Source organism: Ursus maritimus, unplaced genomic scaffold, assembly GCF_017311325.1.
Source record: "Ursus maritimus isolate PB19 unplaced genomic scaffold, ASM1731132v1 scaffold_7, whole genome shotgun sequence".
Classification (NCBI taxonomy): Eukaryota; Metazoa; Chordata; class Mammalia; order Carnivora; family Ursidae; genus Ursus; species Ursus maritimus.
In genome coordinates this window covers 47,121,468-47,143,105 of record NW_024426885.1, presented here as the reverse complement: position 1 = coordinate 47,143,105, position 21,638 = coordinate 47,121,468, and the positions used below count along the sequence as shown (strand labels likewise).

The following is a 21,638-nucleotide window of genomic DNA, read 5'->3' as shown; positions in this document are numbered from 1 at the left end:
GGGGGGAGGCGGCAGGGCAGGCGCGTTGGGCACATGAGTGGGACGGGAGGTAGGGTGAGCGTGCCGCCGGCTGGGGGGCTCCTGGGGCACGGTCCCGCACATCTGCCTAAGCTCACAGCCTCATAGGACTGGGATGTGGCCAAGGCTTGGGAGACTTCTCCTCTGAGATTAGGATGGAGCCAGGCAGGGACTTGGTAGCCCCCCAGTCCCTCTAGGAGATGCACCTCTGACCTTGCACTGGGGACTGGGGAGCCACGGGAAGCCGCTCTGATGATGCACGGCTCTGTGGCAGGAGGCTGTGGGTAATCTAATTAGCGTGCTGGGCGGATGGGACAAGTAATCCTGTGCCTTTAGACTCGCTTTTCTTTAAGCCCGTCCCCACCCAATCTCTCCCTAAATCCTTCCACTGCCGGGGTGATGTCGGGTGGGAGTGGACTTATCTCCATTGAACAGATGGGTAAAGCAGGGCCGGAGAGGAAGACGCTTGCGTGCTGTCACAGCTACAAAGTGACAGGGCAGAGCTCTGCACCGAGCCCACCTGAATGCCGAGTCCCGACTTGCGGGCACTCTCCCCTAAGCCTCCTCGTCCAAGTCCTCATTTTGCAGATGAGGAAATAGAGGCCCAGAGAAGGGAAGATACTTGCCCGGGGCCACACAGCAAACCACGGGCAGAACCTATACCAGAATCTGCTCTGGCCCCCTGCGTCCACCCAGCCCCCCCCCCATGAGCAGGTGCAGGGACAAGGTCCTGGCCCATGCCCACTTCCTCTTGGAGCGCCCACTGCCTTCTGTCCCCCAGCAGCCTTTGGCACTCGCTCTGGTTGAAGGCACCAAGTTCCTCATCAGAAGGCTCCATTGTGCCTATTGTTTAAATATAGATTACTAATGAAATGCCTTTTCATTGCCTTCCCAGTGAATAGTTTCCGTGTAAAGTTAATTTGCAGTGTTATGTAAATTCTGTTTAACTTCAATCAAGTTTCTAATTATGTTTTTACCGCAGTAATTCCCATTTGATTTGTCATCTCCTGTTAGGTATTTAATGTTCGGTGGGCGGGTGTGCGTTCCCTCTGCCTCTCGGTTTTCCAGGGCCCTCTCCCTCCCTGACCCAGGCTCCCTTTCGGTCTTTCTGCTTCTCACTCCTACCTCTCCGTCCCTGCCCCTTGCTTCTGGGTTATTCCCCACATCACCTCCTTCCCCTTGCTTGCTCCTCCCTTCCCTTCTTCCCCTCCACTCTTTCTGGCTGTGTCTGCCCTCCTCCCCTCCTCCCCTCGGCCTCCCTCCAGCCTGCCCTCCTTCCTGCTGTCAGCTCTCCTGGCCCCCTTCTCTGTTTCTCCAACCACTCCTCTCTTGCTCTTTCTCTCTGTCTGTGTTTCTGCTGTCTCTCTCCACGCTCCCCTACGCCACCAGCTCTCTCTATCTTCCCTTGTGCCTTTCCTCACCCCCTCCCACACTGTCTTCCTCCTGGTCCCTGCACTCTGGGGACCCTCACAGAAGCTTCCTGGGACAGTGGGGGTGTGCATCCCTGGGGACCCCAGGCCTGGCCCCCTCAGAAACCTTGTCAAGGGCTTTGTAGAGGATGGCCCAGCCCAGTGCTCTGGGCCGGGTCCTGGGGACCTCGGGTTCTGGTAAGAACACAGACACTCCTAGCGGGCTCAGGGGGCAGATCCTGGCCCACCCCATATTAACTCCATGACCTTCAGGATACTGAGCGCTCGTCTGTCACATGGGGTCCAGCATCACCTACCTAGTGGAGTGGCTGTGAGGATTCGGTGATACAGCACAGGCCTAAGGACTTAGCCAGGCCTGGCCGGAAGTGGCTTCTATCTGAGAGCTCCCAGCCCCTCCCCTTGTCTCTTTGTCGCCTTCCTGAGGTGTCTGGGAGGTGGGTTTCTGTGCCGCTGGACTGATGGGGGTCAGGCCTGAGGCCAGGGCAGGGGGCTGGTGGCATTTCCCCCCCAGCCGATCTCAGCCCTGCCTGTCAAGAGATGTGCCCCCCCCTTCTCCCTGGGGGGCTGTGGGGACAAGCCTGCCATTCTAGGGAAGTGTCCGAGACACAAAACCTCAACGTTGGAAGAGCCCTCAAGACCCTGGCCCACTGACATTTCCCGAACAGCTGACCAAAGGCCGAGCTGCTTCTGCCAATTCAGACTAGAGATCCCCTTCTCCCAGCCTTTCTCTTCCCTGGATGCCCTGAGGGCCGGCCATGGAGCCCTGCTGCAAAACCCCTGCTCTGGTACAAGGCCTTGACAGGTCTGCCGCTGACTCACTCCGAGACTCCTCCCAGAGCCTCGGCTCCCCTCCTGCCCCACATCCAAACGCTGGGCTTTGGGATTCTCCCGGGCTGGGCGGCCACAGTTTCCCAGCAGGCAGCTGCCCTCTGGGTGGGGAGGGCGGAAGGAAAACACCCAACAGAGGCCAGCGGGCTGGGTGCAGGCTCCTCCCCCTCCTTCCCCCCCTCCTCCCCCCACTCCGCTCTCTTCCCATCCAGCATGGCCCCGGCGCGTCCAGGAAGCAGAAAACAAGTGTTTGGAGAAGGCATTCTTCTGGGTGAAGAAAGGCAGGCCCAGTCACTTGTCCTTCAGAGACATGGGAACCTGAGCTGACCCAGTCCCTGCCCTGCTGGGCCACATGACCACCTGACCCACTGTGAGTGGTTGTGTGTGTGTGTGTGTGTGTGTGTGTGTGTCCGTCTCTGGTCCAGGAAACCTTAGCCAGTCACGTGGCCGCTTTCCCTGTTTGTCTAAGTAAGCAGTTCAGGCCGGCTGCAGCCAGGAGGCTGAGACAGGGAGCCAGGGGAGGGGGCCTCACTGGCGTGGGCGGTGGACATAAGGATCACTGGGGACAGAGGGGGCAGCCCTGGAATTCTTGGGCCTCTAGGTTTGGTGTGGGAAGGCCTGGCCTGGGGAATGGCCCTGCTTCTGATCTCCTGCCCTCCTTGGACCTCTCCTCCCTCCATTTGTGCAGAAAAAGTATTGGCCTTGCTGACTACAGGGAACCCTCCCGGCCCCGAAATGTCCTCTGACCAGGAAGAGCTCAAAAGGGCAGAGCCCCAGCCTCACAGAGGGGCAGGCGCATACGCACCCACCATCTGTCATATCCCCTGGAGCGTGTGTGGAGCGCTGGCCCCTCAGCAGGAAAGCCCAAGTCAGGCCTTCCCATATGCATCCAGCGGGCCACTGATTAATTCAACAGACAGGTGGTGAGCACCTGCTGTGTGCCAGGACCTGGGCTGGGCTGGGCAAAGCGTAGGGTCATCAGAGCACAGATCTTCTGGAACTTCTTTGCCCCCCCCCCCCCCCGTGACATATTTTCTTCCTGTTGGATGGGCAGGATCACCTTTTGTTGCGTAGACCCTTGGCTCCCGTCGTGAAGCAGCCATGTCCCACGGCACTGCCAGCACCCGCAGGGCAAGGTTCAGAGATGGTGCCCAGTCTCTCACAGACTGAGCAGCTGGGGGAGGGTCCCCTTCCTCCGGAGTGGTGGGAGCCAGAGCGGATGTAGGCAGAGTGCAGAGGCGCTGAACCCCGGGGACTTCAGGGCCTTCTCTGAGGCCCGCTGGGTGGAGAGCCCCAGGGGAAGTGGGCCTCCAGGTTTACCCAGCCGGCTCGGCATGTCTTACCTATAGAAGACACAGTGCCCCTGGGACCTAGAGGAGCAGGAGGGCTGTGGGGGCCCATGGGGGCCATGCCTCTGAAAGCCCACCTGGGTTCATGTGCCTGTTTGCCCCCTTCCTCCCTGCTCCTTCTCTTTCTCCTTCTTTTGACAAACATTTCCTGGCAGCCAAGTCTGTTCCAGGCCTGGGCTCAGTACAAAACCCACCCCCGGCCCTGGAGATGCTCCCTGCCAAGCCAGCATCAGGCAACGTCTCAGGGTGGACCAGGGATCCAGGCTAAGCAGAAGCCCAGGAAGGAGGCAGCCATTGGATGCCCATCAGGGTGCGGCTGACCCCACAGGCTACCCTGGGCTCTGGGCAAGCCTAGGCATACTTTCCCCAGATAGGCTGACGGCTGAACCCACCAGGTGCCCAGGATGAGGGGCACAGAGAGCTGGCACCCAGGCCACACAGAGCATTGTCAGACCTTGCTTCTGTTGCAGTAGGATTTGGGGGTATTCAGCCTGGAATAGTCCCACAGGCTCATGAGCCCAAGGCTATCTGTTATAGCCAGGAAATTCCTATTCAAGAAAGGGATAGAGGTGGGGGGGCCAGTGGCTGAGCTGGTGACATGGGCCAACCATCCTGCCACCCACATTGGATATGGACCCTGGACAGGCCAGAGTCCCAGAATGCCACCTAGGGCAGTGTGTCCCCGGCCTTAGCTTGCATGCCCCCAAGGTCAGAAAACTCACTATTGCCCCGTGGCTGTCTTAGTAACTCTTCCTGGTAACTTGTCCCTTGCTACGCACCAGGCTGGAGTCTGGCTTCTGCCTTTCACCGTGCTCACCTCAGGCCCACAGACCTTAGGCCTTCAGACCCTGACAGAATCCCTCCAGGCGAAGCATCAAGCTGGGCCCACAGACGACCCCATCAGGGCCTGTTTGATTAGAATAATATGGATAAGTCATCAGTGCCCTGCACTGGGCAGCCGGGGTGTGGCCAAAGTGAGCCCCTGCCCTCAGGGTCAGACCCATCCCAGCATGGCGCCCAGGGAGGTTCTGAGGCTACCCACGGTGCACACAGGAGACCTGGCTCCCAGCTCTGTCCCTGTCCCTGGAGTGATCTCAGGCAGGGCCCAGCCCCAGTCAGTCCCAAACTACCTCCCGTCTGGAGGAGTCTTCTGGACATTCTGGCCTCTCTGCTTTCTGAGGTGCCTGTTTGCCCAGCAGCCTTGAGAGAGACCTGGGGTGCTGGGGCTGCCTATGCCCTAGGAAATCAGGAGGGGCAGGGTTGGGGGCTAAGGGCCTTTGTTCAAGCCTTTTCTCCCTCCCTGGGCCAGGCCACCAACCTCGACATCCCCACTTAGGCACACGTGAGTTTCCAGCTCCTGAGACACAGGAAATAGGTTGGGTTCACTCAGAGGCCATGGGTGACCCCACAGCCCCTGGGCCAAGCTTCCAGTACCCCTCCCCCCCCCAGACCCCTGACACGTGTAAGGATGCAGGCATGCAAGGCTGGGAGTGGGATGAAGGGCTCGCACTCCGGGTCCGTGCCTGGGCTGGACAAGGTGCTGTTCCGGGGTGGGGGCCGCACTGCCCAGCAGGCATACCACACCTTCTGCGGAAAGGGCTCTGTCCCCCCCCAATCTTTCACCACTAGGAAGTTCTGCCTCCGAGGCCTGACAGCTGTCCCTTCTTCAGCTTCTCCCCTTGTCCTCGTCCCTCCCTCACGGCTCCTCAGAAGGGACACTGCCCCTCAGCCCTTGGGAGGGGCTGATTCCTGCAGCCCCCGCTCAGCTGTGCCTGGGCTTATGTGCTGCTGGGAAGAAAACCCACTGCTGCTTTTGTGGAGTCCTTTTGCTGGAAAACAAGTAGCTGGAGGTCTAGAGGTCAGAGGCCAGAGGCCACCGAGCAGGCCAGGGCAGTCTGCCTACTCTCGCCCCAGAAAACTTGAGTGCTTGTGAGGAGGCCCCCACGGGGCCCTGCCTCTGTCCCGGGCCGGGTGCGGCCGGTGGGACAGGAAACCAGGGAAGGCCTGGAGGATGGGACACAGGGTGGTCTGGGCCTGAGCCAGGGATGAGGCAAAGCCCAACCCCGTTCTGGCCCCAGGGCCACAGGCACACAGGTCACCCACCCGACAGGAAACCCTGCCCGGCACCCCCTTTGTCCCACCCCGTGTTTCCCGCGGGTGGCGCTTCTACTATTTCCCGTGGGAGCTGCTGCCAGGAATCATACCCTCTTGAGAAAGGAAGCCAGACCTCAGGCTCTCAGGCTGCCCTGCCTCTGACTTGCACTGACCCCCTCCTGGGTCCTCCCACGGGTAGAAGCTTTGGGGCCACGCCCATGCCTCACCCCACACATGCTGATGACTTATCTTCTCCCAGACAGTCGGTCACCTTTAGGGACTAGCAAGAGAAACCTCATGGTAGAGCTAGGCCTGGGAGCCCAGAGACCAGGGTTCGTGGTCTAGAATCTACCATGAGCTTGCTGGTGCACTTAGGCAAGTCACTCCACCACACTGAGCCTCAGCTGCAGAGAGAAAAGGGAGAAGCAGCAGCTCTGCCCAGCTAAGAGCATCCCATGAGATAAAGGATTTGGGGGTAGGAGAAACTTATACCCTATAAGGACAGCCAGGCTTGGGATGAACTGCCCCAGAGCCTCTCTCATGCACCCCAGACATTGGTCTCCAGCCCAGCCAGGGCACGTTGTCTATGCTGAGCCCCAAGCAGGGAGAGAGGCATGGGTGGCTGCTAGTGTCCGCCTGATGGATGGGGGTGATGATGCTGGCACGGCCCCTCTCTGGGTCATCCCAGCCCTGGGCAACAGCACAGGGGCAAAGCTGGGTGTCTGCACCCAGGAGGGAGCCCGCCTTTCTCCCTCCTCCCAGGAGCTGAGTGATGGCGCATGCCGGGGTCTCTGCAGTACCTTCGTGGGATCAGGCACGAGGGGCAGGTTAGCAGGCCTGGGGCCCAGAAGCCAGGAAGGGGGCCGTGCCGAGGGGCAGGTTCTGCTGCCGGTCCCCTGTCCTCCTCCTCCCTCCTGGCAGGTGCTCGGAGGCCTTTGGTTTTTCTTCAGTCATGATGTTGAGCCTAAGGCGCAGGGATCCCCGAGGGGATGATACCACGAGCTGTGCGTGCTTCTGTCGTCCTCTGTGGCGGTGCTGCTCTAAGTCTGTCTGCAGAAATGCGTACTCCCCATTTTATGAGGTCACTGCTCTCCTACCCCCCATTTGCGGGGGAGAAAACTGAGGCACAGAGAGGTGAATCAACCTGCCGAGGTGGTTATGCTGGGCTTTGAACCGGGCAGCCGGCCCTAGACTCAGTGCCCTTGGCCGCTGCGCTGCCCTGCTTCTCTGACCCTTGGCCCCCTCCCCAAGCCAGGCGCCCACAGCCTACACCCAGCTCGGTATCAGTAGGGGGACAACCTGGGGTATCACTGCTCCCAAAGTGGGACGGACGGAGGGTCAGGAGGCCAAGTGAGCAGCTCCAAGTTGCCGTGACATTGGATAGACTAACAGACGCGGGGCTACCCTGAGCTTGTCAGCAACCGGAAGACCAGAGGTCTATGCAGCCCAGCCGCTCCTTGTGGTGCGGTCACAGCCCCAGTGGCCTTGGACACCTCACTCCCTGAGCCTCCGCATCTGCCTCATGGGCCTTTCAGAGTCCTCTGGGAGGAGTCCTTGATATTCTGGGAGCACCGTGGCTGTGCCCCCGCAGCCCCTCGGCGGGTGTTCATTTCTGCCCCAGTACATCAGGCCGCTGGCACCCGGGATATTCCTGGCGGCAGGATTCATGTGGGCAGGGGTGCAGAGGTGAGAGAGCCAGACGTGTTTAGGGAAACGTTACAGGTCAGAGGCAGGCTGAGGTCTCAAATATGAGGCTGAAGAGTTAGAGCTGAGCCTCGCAGACAATGGGGAGCTGTGGAAGGCTCTTGGATAGAGGAGTACCACGTTGTCGGGGAGAGGAAGTGGCAGCGAGGAAGCCTGACCTGTTCATCCAGGTATGGGGCTCTGATTCAAAAGGACTCATGTGTCTCAGGAGGTTGACCCAAGTGGGTGGCTTGGCAGGCCTCCGTTTTCCTCCTAGAAACCGGGTCCGTGGTCCCCAGGGTGCTAGCCAGCCCAGGCTGGAAATCTGCCGAGCACTGCAGGGAGGGGCCAGGGTCAGTGCTGATGCCTCTTCCTCTGCATGTCCCAGAGTCCGCGTCCCCCCTCCTTGGGCTGGTCTGGGTTTCCCACCCGGCCCTGGGTGGGGCCCCACTGCTCCTTCCTCCCTCTGTGGCTTTCTGGTCCTGAACAGGAGGGGCCTCGAGGTTGCAGTGGGCTGTGGGGTGTGAGCCAGGGTGGGGACTTTGGCGGTGGGTGGAGTCACGGGATGGGTGGCCATGAGTCAGGAATTGCTGGGCCCGTGTGTCATCAGGCTGCGTGCTGTTCTGGCTTCCCCGGCCCTCTGCCTCCCATCTCCCACCCGCATCTGCGCCTGTGGGCTGCTCTGCTGGGCTGACAGTGCTCTGTTTCCAAGAGCTCAGAGCCAAGTTGGAGAAGTCAGGGCACCTGGACTCCAGGTCTCAGCCCCTGCCCCCAGCAGTCACGGTGATCGTGGGCATGTCCCTTCCCTCCCCGAGCCACACTTTCCCCGGACTGAAGAGTGAGGGTGGGGCTGGCCAGAGGTTCTCAGCCCCTGCTGCACGGAGCTCTAGGGCAGCTTTGAAAAGTAGCGCCCCGGTTTAGTCACATTCCTGGGGCGGAGCTTGGTGGGGCGCCCATGCTCTGGGGGGCCTGTGGTGGGCTGCGCCGTCCACGCCGTGGGCCTGCCTGTGGATTCCGGAGCTCTGAGCCTGCACCGAATCTAGCAGTGCCACTTTCTAACACCATGAGCCGCTGACTTCGTGTCTCCAAGCTTCAGCTTCCTCATCTGTGAAATGGGGGTGCCAGGACCTCTCTGTAGAATCGCTGAGCCCTGCGACCAGTGCTCAGCGTCTGATAGACACACTCCTGGGCTGGATGCGGCTGGCGCTGTGCGAGGGTCAGCTGCTGTGCTGTCTGACCTAAAGCCGTTTTCACCCTGCGCCTCCCCTCGCGGCTCCTTCATGCGTCCGGCAAATATTCCAGGGGCCCCAGTGCTGGGTGCTGTGGACACGGGAAGAAGACACCCATCATGGGGGCTGGCCGCAGCCCCTCTTTTTAGCTTATCCAGGGGTCCAGTCCCAGAGGTCAGGTTCTGTCCCAAAGATTGATGGGCACGTGAGAGGTGGCTCCCCTCAAATCCTTGGAAGTTGCTGGGCTGAGGGAGCCCCTCCATCTGAAAGAATGCAAGGAGACCCCACACTCCGGGGAGAAGGAGGCCTTCCTAAGCTAAGTCCTGATGCCTCAGCTGGGAAGCAGCTATGGAGGGCCTCGTGCCTCCTAGCAGGGCCCTGCCACGCACTCTGGGTGTGTGATGGCTCCCACAGGGCTGGGCTCCAGGGCCTGCCCAGGAAGGCAGGGTCAGCCAAGGCTGGCGGTACGTGGGACAGAACGGGAGCCGCCTCACAGCGTGTCACCTCACCTGGCCACATCCTCCATCTCCCAGAGTTCCTCCAGCGCCCTGGGGACTAGGCAGACAGGGTCCTCTCGCTTTACAGATGGAGGACGGGACTTCATGGGATGGCGAGGCCCTGGCCCAGGTCACGGAGCGTAAAAGGGCAAAGGCAGGGTCAGAACCCACCTCCGTTCGAGCAGGGTCGGGGGGAGACAGGCTTCCCTGGGCAGCTGCATGGGAGAGCATCTTGGGATGAGCTCCCAAGGGCGGCATGATGAACACACCCTGCACACCGCCCCCCAGCAGCACCCCTGCAGACCACCCTGGGGCTGCCCTTGACGGGAGGACTGGCCTTCCTACCAACAGCGAGAACCCCTGTGGCCTGGCTCCTCCGAGGGCCACGAGTCGAGCCACGCATTTACCCCAGTTAGACTTCCTCCTTTCCCATTATACCATTGAGTAAACTGAGGCAGGGGTAGGCACAGGGACTTGGCTAAGGCCAGGTGGCTTGTAAGCAGCAGAACCGGGATTTCCTTTACGCCTGTGTGACCTTAGTGCCTCAGCTCAAGCCTGTTACCTCCTGCCAGCAAGAACAGGGCTTTCCTTTGTCCGGAGTTTGTAAATCTGGGCCTCGGCCACCACCTCAGCCTGGCCTGGCCCCCACGTGGCCAGAGTCTGAGAGGGACGCCTGTGCGGGGGGGCTGTGACCACTGGGGGCTGGCCCTGGCCCAACAGAGGGGTCATCAGGAATGCTCAGGGCTAGACAAGGTGCGGGTGCCTCGGGGAGTCCCTCGGCCCTTCGGCCTCTCGACCTCCCTGCCCACCTCCTCGAGTGGAGGGAGCGCAGGGCTTGGAGTCCAGGCTGCCCATGGAGCTGCACAACCCTGTGCCAATCACGGGTGAAATGTCAGCTAAGCTGATCCTTCAGCCCATGTTAGCCAGATAAGGAGACTGAGACCTGGGGGGACAGGTGACTTGCTCATGAGTCCTTAGCTCCTTGGTCCAGGCTCGACACCAGAACTGACCTGCTCTTCAGTTCTTATCTTGGTCGTGGGCCCACCCCTGTTCCACTTTGGACTTATGTCCCCTCCCCAGTAAGGTGGCAGGCTTAAACTGAGCATTTACAAGGACTCTTCTGAGAGCTTCTGCCAGCCTCGGTTAATGCTGTAGAGGAATTGGGCTTGGGGAGTTCTAGGGGTGGAGATAAGGGGTATTCCTCCAGGGCTCCCCTCAGATAGGCAGTGCAGGACCAGGTGACAGGTGCCAAGCCACTCCAAGCAGAATGGGCAGAGGCGAGAGACAAAGTCCCTAAGAGGGGGTCATTGACAGAAAATTCAGCTTAGATCCTCAGCCTTGGGAGTGGCGAGTGCCCAGGTGGGCGCCAGGAGCCCTGGTTTGGCCAAGCCCAACTGGGTGCCCTCTAGGCAAGACCCTAGCCCCTGGCAAGGGAGAGGCTATGCCTATCCCCAAGGGGCTGATGGGAGGGTGGGTGTAGAAGGAGCATCTGGTTCAGAGCTGACTCCTAGAGGGTGCCCAGCACCTTTGGCTGTTGTATGGAAAGGGATTGGGAGCAGGTGACCCTCGTGAAGGCCCTCTCTGGGGAATGGACCCCCTGGACCTGCTCCTGAGTCAGCCCTAGGAAGGGCCTGAAGCCAGGTTTCATCTTCACAGAGTCCCGGGTCTTTCTCCTTCTCTGTGAGAAGAGATCCAATGTCTTTCCCCAGGCAAGACCCCAAATCTGTGCTTGGCAGCAAACCAAAGCCAGTAACAGCCCCTGTTTATGGAGCATTTCCCATGCAAGCGCGGAACGGGCATCTCCTTGTTAAGTCCTTACAACTCTGACACGAGGGACTCCTATCATCCCCATTTTACAGATGAGGGAACCAAAGCCCAGAGAGATTCAGTCTCTTGCCCAGCGCCTTGGCCTAGGAAGTAGTGGAGCAGAGGCCCCGAGTCCTGCTATGTCAGAACCCAGAGCTGCACTGTGTGCCCTCAGGCTATGGTGTGTCCTTCCCCCTTTGCACGAGCCCAACACCAAGGGGCTGGGCGGCTTGCTGGGGTGAAGCCCACCTGCGTGCCCTGTGAGGGGCTGGATGCGCAAACGCTGTCCCTTGGGGCCTGGGCCACGCACACTACTAGTGAGGAAGTTCTGGCTCTTCGAGCACTCTCTGGAGAAGGCACCACTCCAGCTTGCCCTGAAAAACAGAGCAAATCAGGCTTGGGCACTGGGTGAGGCTTTGGAAGGGCCCCCAGGGATGTGTCTATATGTGGTCGGGGATGGTGGTGCCCCCGCTCCTCCAATGCAGCTTCTCTCCTGTTTGCTGATGCCACCTACAATTCTCTCCTCAGTCCAGAACTTTGCTCCTGCCAAGCCTCTGGGCTTTTGCCCTCCTGCCTGAGAGACTGCCCAAAAGGATGATGTCCCAGGCCCTCTGTTTCGCTGCCAGGCCAAGATGGGCACACCCACCAACACTCTGTCCTAGAATTCTCCATCTTTCTGTGTTTTGCCTGCCGCACATCAGATGGTGTGCAAACCCCCTTGGGAAGCATACAGGCTGGCACTTGTCAGCCTTTGACCCTGTCTTCCCTCTCCCCACCCACCACCCCAGCCCTGCCCCATCTCGTCCTCCTCCAGCAGATGGTAGGCACTGTCACTAGTTGTTGAAAGAAGGAAATGGATGGATGGATGGATGGATGGATGGATGGATGGATGGATGGATGGATGGATGGATGGATGGATGGATGGATGGATGGATGGATGGATGGATGGATGGATGGATGGATGGATGGATGGATGGATGGATGGATGGATGGATGGATGGATGGATGGATGGATGGATGGATGGATGGATGGATGGATGGATGGATGGATGGATGGATGGATGGATGGATGGATGGATGGATGGATGGATGGATGGATGGATGGATGGATGGATGGATGGATGGATGGATGGATGGATGGATGGATGGATGGATGGATGGATGGATGGATGGATGGATGGATGGATGGATGGATGGATGGATGGATGGATGGATGGATGGATGGATGGAGAGATGGATGGAGAGATGGATGGAGAGATGGATGGATGGATGGATGGATGGATGGATGGATGGATGGATGGAATGAAGGAGCAACTGCCAGAAGTCATGTCGCCATTTTCAATAAGGGGAAACCAATCTCAGATGTTGTGAGGGTGGAGAGGGCAGTTCTGGGAGCCCTACTCTTCTCCATCTCCTGCTCTTTGGGTCCCCCACGGAACCAGGTATGGCCCCAGGTTTGTGCTGGGCATGTCTTGGCACCAGGGCTGTCCCTACATAGAGGCATCCGTCAGGGCCTCGCAACAGACTTGCCAGGCCTACAGTTCATTCCTGAGTCCCTGCAGGTCAGCTATGACACTGGTCGGCCCTTCCCCCGCTGCTTGCCAAGATTCCACGCTGGAGAGAAGGAGGCCGGAAGCCCAGGGGCCTGGGCTGGGCTTCCCTGGGCCTGGGTGTGGGCAGGCTGTCAGAACAGCTCTGAATACTCTCAGAGGAAGTGAAGACAGACAGGATTATTGAACCAAGGGTAGCTCAGGATTCTTGGACAGCCCTACCCAGGAGTTCTCCGGACCCCAGACAACCACTTACTAGGTCTGCTTTCTTATCTGTTCCTTAAGGACAACTGCAGCTACTGCTGTTTGGTGAAAAGACTCAGGATTTCAGTGTTACCCTGAGCGCTCGCGAACCCCCCCACCACCACCGCCCCCCCCCCTGCCGAGCCTCCAGGCTCAACTCTGCTATACCTGGAGTGAGTGGACAAGGGTCTCACAGCCGAAGAGATGACCGGGCACTGGATTTTACTTACGCAAGGAGAAGAAAAGAAACAGCATCAAAATGTCTGGGAGTTTGGGAATGGAAAGATCATGTGGGGGATGATCAGGGAGGGCAGCATGGTGGAGGTGATCTGTTGGGCATCGAAGGAAGGGGCAGAACTGTTGAAATATGGTTGGGGTAAGACCGTGCCCGTTGTCTACCATTTCAGTTTCGTGACCTCTGGTCTCTGCTGGGCATTTCTTCAGCTGTAAGATGGCTCCCTGGTGACAGGATTATGGTGAGGATGGAGTGGGGCAGCGAGGGCTCCTGGGGTTGCTGAGGAAGGGCCCTAACAGGGGTGCCTGGGTGGCTCAGTTGGTGAAGCATCTGTCTTTGGCTCAGGTCATGATCCTGGAGTCCCAGGTTCAAACCCCGCATCGAGCCCCACATCCGGCCCTAGCAGACTGGAGAATCTGTGTGTTTACAGCAGGCTGAGTTTCTCACATGTGCGTGTGCACACATGTGTGTCTGTGTGGGGGGTGACTGGCAGCAGGGGTGAGGAGCTCGAGGCCGGGTGCTGGAGCCCTCAAGTGCAGGCCCAGAGGTGGCCCTAGGGTAGCTCCCAGCCCCACCACACCACGCTGGGGTAGTCCAGCCCCCTCCCCCAGTGGCCTGTGTGTTGGTCCGTGCTCTGGCCGTGTCCTGCGTTACAAGATCCGCCCGGGGCCTCCCGCTAGTCAGGGTTCAGTCAGAGGGACAGTTCGAAGCTGCCCTTTTTCCTCCTGGCCAGCAGGCCCAGGCTTCCAGGACCCTCAGTCTGGCCCTTCCCTATGGTCTGGCTTCCTTTCCCCCAACCCCCTCCCCCCACCCAGCTTGATGAGGTCAACGAACATGTATTCCAGGAATGTGGGGGGGCGGGGCGGCCAGCCTGGTTTGGATAACCATCGGGGTAAATATTTGCCTAGCTCCTGGAGCCTGTACCGTCCGCCAGGGGAGGGCGAGGGGCCTGTTCCTAGGGTCATGTAAGGGGATGCTTTCCTGGGTAGATCTCTGAGGTGGGCGAAGCCGTGTCTCCACAGTGAGCCTGGGAGCTGGGTCTGAGGCCACCCCCCTGTGCAGGGCCCGAGACAGGGCCCCTGGCCCACAGGACCAGCAGTGGGTTGGCCCATCCGTAAAATGGGGATAAGAACAGCCCAGCTGAGGAAGGTGCGGGCCACGGGAGCCGGTTCAGGGCAGTTCAGCTGGTGAAGCAGCAGGATAGACCCAGTTTGGGTGGGTCCCATGTGACCATGTTTTGGTCCCAGCTTGGCCGCTTCTGACCTTGAGTAACTGCCCCCTCCTTCAGACGTCAACAGCCATCATTTCCTGACCTGCTCTTTCATATGTGACCCCTGGATCCACACACCCATTTCGTCTTAAGTCCTCACAGCCACCGAGGCGTGAGTCGCAGCATGTGACAGGAGCCCTGAACTCCGGCTCAGGGACGCCATCCGTATGGCCACCTGCGTACAGTCTGACCCCCTCCCCCCAGTAGCCTGTGGGTAAGTCAGTGCTCTGGCCAACGTGGGGCTCTATGAGGTCAGCCTGCCGCCTCGCTGGTGGACAGATCTGGAGGGGCCCCTCGTCCCTGTGTAGAAAGGAGATGAGGGCTCAGAGATGCCAAGTGGCTTGCCCAAGGTCACCCAACATAAAGGATTCCAATCCCGCTCTGCCCACCCTTGCCCTTGACCTCACCACTGAGGACAGGATGAGGGCTCCAGCCCAGAATGTGGGTTCTGAACCTTCGGCAGCTGTAGAGAATAACCAGTCACTTAGCCACAGGCCTGGAGCCACAGCACAGAGCCGGCAGGGTGCCTCTCATCCCGGATGCCCCATGACATGGGCCCCTCTGTCCTCCAGTGAGCCCCGATCAGCCCTGCCGCTCTCCGGGCCAGCCCCAGCCCCAGCCCCAGTCAGCTTGTCCTGGTGCCTCCCCCCAAGCCAACAGCCAAGGCCAGGGCATCCCTGCAGGAGGAAGGGATGGGCAGGTGGGTGTTTTGGGAGAATGTATCTGGGTCCTGGGATGCTCCCCACCCCACGACGACCTTGGCCGTGTCCCAGACCCAGAGTTGCCACTCTCCAGCTGTGAGACCTCTGGCAATCCTGTCCTCTCTGAGAGCTCAGTTTCCTGCTCTGCAGAATGGGCACCCTTCCCTGCCCTGCCCTGCCCTGCCCTGCCCCGCCCCTGCCCCTGGGAGCTCTAGATAGGCAAGGAGAACGGAAGCATGGTTGGCCTGCGGTCTGCACATCCCTTTCTGCCCTTGTGGATTTTGTAGTCAGAGGCTGCCCCTCGGCCAGGTCCTCACTCCCCTCCCCACCCCTAGAGTGAGAGTCCTGAGCTAAGGATGCCAGGAGAGCCCTCTGGGCAATGGGGTACCCACCCCTTGGGGACACTGGGTGGGCCCCACCACCCCGCCTTGCCCCTGAGTTTCAGCCGGTCTCTTCCCCGCTGCGTGGCACCGAGAGCCTTTAAAGCAGAGAACATTTCCCTGCAATGGACTGTGTTGTTTCTGGTGGTCAGGCTGAGAGCAGGCACGGTGACAGCTGGTCCATCTCCATCCTTCTCCCTCTGGTCTCCAGGGTGCCAAACCCACATAGACTGTGAGCTTCACCTCAGGGCCCCCAGGGGGCCGGGACAGGGGAGATGACATCACCTCCGTGTTCACAGCTCTTCCGTACCTCTGTGAGTGGTGCCCAGCCCAGTGGCAGGGGAGCCGGGTGCCCAGAGCCGTCTGTCTCTGAGCTGGTCCTCCGGGAGTGGGCCGAGCATGGGTGGGGCAGATCGCCTGCCTCCGCATGTTATAGCTGTGTTCTTCGTACTTATTAGCTCCTTCTTACCTGTGTGACCTCACGGAAGTTATAGAACCTCTCTGGGCATCATGTGTAAACTGGGGGTACCACTTTAGTTTCTGCCTCATAGCATTTACCAAAGGTTAAAGAACTATCCCAGGCAGAACTCCAACATGGACTCAGTGAAGGCAGGCCTCCTAGTCCTGTCTCTTACCCAGGCTCACACAAAGGGGGGGTCACTTCCCAGCCAGGGCCCGAGTTTATATCCTGGTGCAGCCTCTAACCTATCTGTGCACTTGCTGTGTGACCTTGGACATGTCTCTTCCCCTCTCTGGCCTGTGTGCCCCTTTGCCCAAGCCCACCAAAGAGCCTGGGGGGCTGAAGGCACGTGTGTGTGCGCTGTGAGCCAGAGCGCCCCTGAGAGGCAGGACGGGCGGGTGTCATTCCTTGGGGCCTGGACACGGCTCGCTGTGTGAGCGAGGGCTTTCCGGCTCTGGCTTCGATCTCAGCTGCCAGAATCGTGATTTTCTCTCTGTCAGCGGGTCTGCGGGCCAGCTTGCCTGTGGGAAAGGCCTGAGCCGTGGGTGGTGGGGAAGCAGGAGGCTGGTTCCAGTTCTGCCCCAGCCACTGACTTGCTGTGTGACCCTGCGACAGGGGTGGTTATGGCCCCTCTTCAGTCCTCTGATTCCTCCTCTGAGAAATGGGAGAGTTGGGAGTCCATGGGCACCAGGGCTGTCTGTGTCCCCACGTCAAATGGTTTGGGCGCTGCCAGAACCAAAGGGTCGGGGTGCAGAGACATTGTCTTTCCCTGCCGGGGCAGGGATGCCAGCCCTGGCTTTGGGAGCTTGGGGCTTAGGGGCCTAGTGCCCCATGGAGCCCAGCACCAGTCCCTGCAAGGTCACTGCAGCCCCAGCTGACCTCCCCGGAAAGCCTCCTGTGTATCCAGCACTCCTGAGTGCTACTTTCTACGGTCCGCACAACGCTTTGAGGGAGGTCCCCTCGTGGCCCCTATGGTCCCATCCTGCTGATGAGAAAACCAAGGCACAAAGAGGTTTAAGAAATTTGCCCAAAGACACACACTTGGTAAGAGGGTAAAACCCAGGCTTCAAACAGCCACAGCACGCACTTGTCCTCCCGGGTGCGCCTGCCGGCTGCCCAGTGCAGTGGGCCAGGTCTGCAGCCTCCCACGGCCCCTGGCATGTGTGGGAGCCCACAATTCATGTGACCCACACTCCTTCCTCTGTGAGCCATGGGGCTCACCCCGAGAGGCACTCGGCCCACAGTTAGGTTTCCCATTTCTTAGAGGACGCACAGCCCAGAAAAGCGTGGGAATTGCCTGGAGCTACCCAGTGAGGCGCCCTCATCGCTGGGGCTCAGATGTGAGGCTCTGTGGCCTGCACCATGTAGCCAGGACTCCAGAGAAACCCAGCTGCTGGGCCTCTGGGTCCGGTCCTCCGAGATCCCTATGGGGAGCAGAGCAGAGCGAGGAGTGCTGGTGGCCCTTGAGGAGATGGGCGAGCAGGACTCCTCCCCCACACCATGAGGGTAATCAAGCCCCAACAACAGTGGGGGGCAGGGGACCAGAGTGCCCATGACTTCTCCCTCCCTCTGTCATCACCGCGTACCCAGTGCACTAGCGGTTCCTGCCACTCTGCCCGCTGTCCCCTCTGCTACGCACACCACCATCTCCTGCCTGGACCCCGGGAACAGCCTCCACACTGTCTCCTCCATTTCCTCCTGTCCCTCCCAAGCCTGTCTCCCCCAGCAGCCATAGGAGCTTCGCAAACCAGAACTAGGGTCATGTTCCTCAGCTGTTCAGACCCTCCTGAAGCTCCTGTCCACCTCTCAGTGATTGGCCATCCACTTGACCCCCACTCACCCCACCTCTCCTTCCCTCACCACCCCTACCACCCACCCACTCTCAACTCCTCCCCCAAACCAAGCTTTATTCCCTGTCTTCGAGTCTTCACATAGACTGTTCTCTCCGCCTGGAATGCTGTTCCACGCATCTTGGCCTGCCTGTCTCTGGCTCATCCTTCCATTTCACTTCCCCAGAATCTCGAGTCTATGTTGTGTAGCCCCTATAACTCGTTCTTTCTGGCAGATGCCCTTTCTAGTTACATAGTGTCTAATTATCAGAATCCCCGCAAGGACAGCAGCCACCATGCCATTCACAGCTCGGGTGTTTGTTCAGTGTTTCTTGAGCAAATGAGTGAATGCNNNNGTGCTTCCATCACCGTGTGTCCTCAGATGCTCCTAGAAACCCTGACATTTGACAGGTGAGGCCAGGAGCATATCCACATAGCTGGTACCTGGCAGACGTGGGGTGTCGGGGGGCTGCTGTGTCCGGGCACCCCATCTTTGTGCCCTTCTTCCTCTCAGTCCCCCTGATTCCCCAGCTGTCAAATCGGGATGACTGGGTTTTGCTGGCAGTAAACTTCCCAGTAGGTGGGCGGGTGGGCGGTGGCGGCCCAGTGAGTTCCAGGCCCTGCGGCGAGGGGCCCCTCTGACCACCCCTTCCTATTGCAGCAGGATGGAACTGGAGTGAGGCGGAGGGGCTGAGCGCTGCTGACCAGACGTGGGACGCTGGTGGTTCGTGGGTCACTGAGGTAGGTGTGCCGCGGGGCCGGTGGGGGCAGGCTTGGCCCGGATGCTTGGAGAAGGGGTAGGCAGGTCCTGAGTGGGAAGCGGGTGCTGGCCAGGGCATGCTGCACCTTTGACTGGGCCTCAGTCCTCACGGGCGGCGTGAAGTGCCGCCACCCCGGCTTGGACCTCCTCAGCCCCCGGAAGGGCCCCCAGCAGGCTCTAAGGCCTGGCCTTTCTCTAGAATGGCTGCCAGGGCAGGGGGCGGGGGAATGCAGCCAGGGAGAGGGGCAGGTTTGGTGTCCCCAGCCTTGGCACAGCAGCTCTGTCTGTACCACTCAACCGCGTGGCGCGTGGGCCCCATCTGCCGAGCGACATGGCAGCCGCGCAGGAAGAGCCTGGCTGAGCAGAGGGGCCCGTGTGCTGAAATGGGTGCCCCCTTCTCTCCCGCAAATACACGGAGGTACGCACACGAGGACACACGAATCTCTGGGCTCTGGAGTTAGAGTGACTGCGTTCAAATCCTGGCTCTGCCACTTGTCCACCATGACCTTGTGCGGTTTCTCTGTGCCTCGATTTCCCTGTCTGTAAAAGAGGGAGGCGTTCCCAGCACCTGCCCCCACAGGTGCGCCGGCATGCCCAGTACCAGTATGCACGCAGGGGGATAGGTCAGCATTCTTGCCGAGGATGGGGGACCCTTCCTTCTTTCTAGACACCTCAGTTCCCACCAGCCCCTCCACCCTGAGCACCCATCAATGCCAGAATGGACGCGGACTGGTCATCCACCATCATGAGGGTCTGAGGCTCCCCGGGGAGCCCCTGAGAGGAGCTGGAGCCAGAAGGTCCTGGGGCTGAGCCTCCCAGCCCTGCCTCTGGCCTGGACACCCGCGTGTCTCATCACAGAGTGGCATTTCAGGGTTGATCACACTTGGCCCCATGTCAGAGGGTGACCTGTATAATCCCTCTTTACTCTGCAGCTCCCAACCCAGAGATGAGAGGCCTTCACAAAAGTGCTGACTTGGGCCAGCGCCCTTTGTCCCAAGGCTCTGGGGCCCAGCCAGGGGAGGCAGAGTCTCTGCTCTGGCTTGAGACTTCGCCTAATCATCTCCCTGCTGCCCTCGGCTCCTCTCCTGAGGCCCCTTGTGCTCCCAAGACACAGGGCCAGGCGAGCCCAGGGATGCTCCATGCTACCGCCGAGCTCTGGAACCAGGGAGCAGGGCCGCAGGAGAGCCCAGCTCCCTGCTATCAGCTCATGACCTTGGGCTAGTCCTTTCTCTCCGGTGAGAGTGAGAGCCAGTGTTCTCATCTGAAAATGAGGATAATTATACCAACACTGCTGAGAAGGCCATTATGGGGATGCTTGGAAGCCTGAAATATTTTTAAATGTTAGAGCTTAGTGGGAGTCTACTGTGTACCAGGCACTACGCTCCTTAAATACATATTTCTCCCCGCAGTAATCCCGTGAGGAGGTGTGTTTAGTGCCTCGTTCTCCAGAGGCTCAAAGTGGTTAAGAAACCCATAGAGCTCTAAGTAGTGGCGTGGGGATTTGAACCGTGGAATTAAGTGGTCCACGATGCCGTAGAGACCGGGGGCTGAGCCGCTGGCAGGCCCGAGGTGGGTGCTCAGGAAACCACCTTCCTTTCTGCCTGGCGCCTTTGCCCGGCCCTCTAAGCCTGGCTGCCCTTGGGAGCCAGAGGGTGGCCCCCAAAGGCTGGTGGCCACCCCTCCTCGGAGGGCCTGCCAGCAACTCGCTAAGGCTAGGGGAACCCACTGCTAATTGTGGGGTAACCTCTGAAATTCTCCTTCACGGTGGGTTCTCTTTTCGGGTGTTTTTCAAGGTAATTCATTCCCTTTCCAGAAATTGCCAGTGGCGGAGCATTAGGCAGCTGGTAATTAATCATAGGAGAGGCTTGGAGTTTATTCTTTAAAAAGAAAAAAAAAAAAGAAAGAAAGAAAAGGAAGACTAGAAAGCCTTGATGGAAAAAGAAAAGAAAAGAAAACCACTCCAAGGCAAGGGTGGTAATCAATACCTCAGTGTCCTAGAAACGGCTGGGGGCGGGTGGCGGACATGCCGCTCCTCCCTTTCTTCCTGGGGCTGACAGATGGTCAGCGCCTGCCGCAGCATGTGGTACTCTCTGCCCTTCGCCGGCAGCTCCCTGGGCCACTTGGAGCAAGGCACTGCCTCTCCCTGGACTCGGCTTTGCCGCCTGTAAAATGGGTAAAGGGCAGGTGTCAGACGAGTAAAGAAAATTCAATGATTTATTTGTTCACCCCTGCATCCTGGTGCCCAGCACAGGGTTGTTGCCCAATTGATATTTTATTCGTTGAGCACGTGAGTGAATGAATGAATGATTTTCTTGGTCCTCATTAGCTATCACCAGTCAAGGAGATGGTACTGGCTGTAGAACATCGTTTCTCAGGTTCTGTTGTAATTCGGAGTGATAGCTGGAGTGAGGGGGCAGCTCTGTCGCTTTGCAAACTCCTGATGAAAGGACACTCTTGCCCAGCAGACTGGTTGGCAGCACTCGGGCCCCTAGTGGCAACCGCGCTGTCTCCCTGGTATCCTCAGGTTCAACTTTCCAAGAGTCTGAGCTGTCTGGAGATTTTTCTTTTAAGTTGCCTTCTGGGTGGGTAGTGAGTTCCTCATCACCAAAAGTATGCAAGCTGGGGCTGCACCAGGCACTCGGGCAGCAGACTAGGCGGGGGTGGGGTGGCAGGCACTCAGAGCATGCCTATGTTTGAGAGAGAACGTCAGATTCTCCGGGATGGACGCAGAGGAGGCTGGACCAGCAGACAGGGGAGCCCCTTCCCAGAGGTCCCCTGGGGAGGGCTGTGGAGGCCGCTGAGAAGAGGGGATGGCCGTGCAGGACACCTATGCTTTGGTGCCTGTTCCCTTGGGGGGGTAAGGAGGTGTGTGTGTGTATGTGTGTGTGTGTCTCTCTCTCTCTGTCTCTTTCTAGATAGTTCTCCCTGTGCATGGGCCTCTCTCCTGCCCAGCTCCCCTGTCTTCTCACGTGGGCAGCCCCACTCTGCCTCCTTAGCTCACCTGCTTTCTCCTGTCTAGTCATGTCTACAGCTCCCCGTGGAGCTCCCTCTGGAATTTCTTTCTGAGCCCCAGGACCTTCTCATGTCTGCTCTCCTTACCCTCAGAGGCATCCCTAGCCAGGCATCCCCTCAGACATCTGCTCCATGTCATCACCTCTGTCATCGCCAGGACTGAGCAGAACTGAGAATTCCCGAGCTTCCAACTGGCGCCCTTCGCCTTGATCTTCCAGCTCTGGCAGCGCCCGGCTCCCTCCCACCCTGCTCTTCGGAGGGATC

General features: G+C 59.4%; 1 protein-coding gene across 4 annotated transcripts in view; it reads left to right on the top strand.

Annotated features, from left to right (window-relative positions):
- Positions 1–21,638, top strand: part of ZMIZ1 (zinc finger MIZ-type containing 1) — a 231,424-nt gene that overhangs the window by 69,904 nt on the left and 139,882 nt on the right. For all 4 annotated transcript variants that reach the window (XM_040624277.1, XM_040624276.1, XM_040624275.1 and 1 more), the window contains one exon: positions 18,264–18,343. The gene's annotated coding sequence lies outside the window, so the exon portion shown is untranslated. The remainder of the gene's footprint in view (positions 1–18,263; positions 18,344–21,638) is intronic.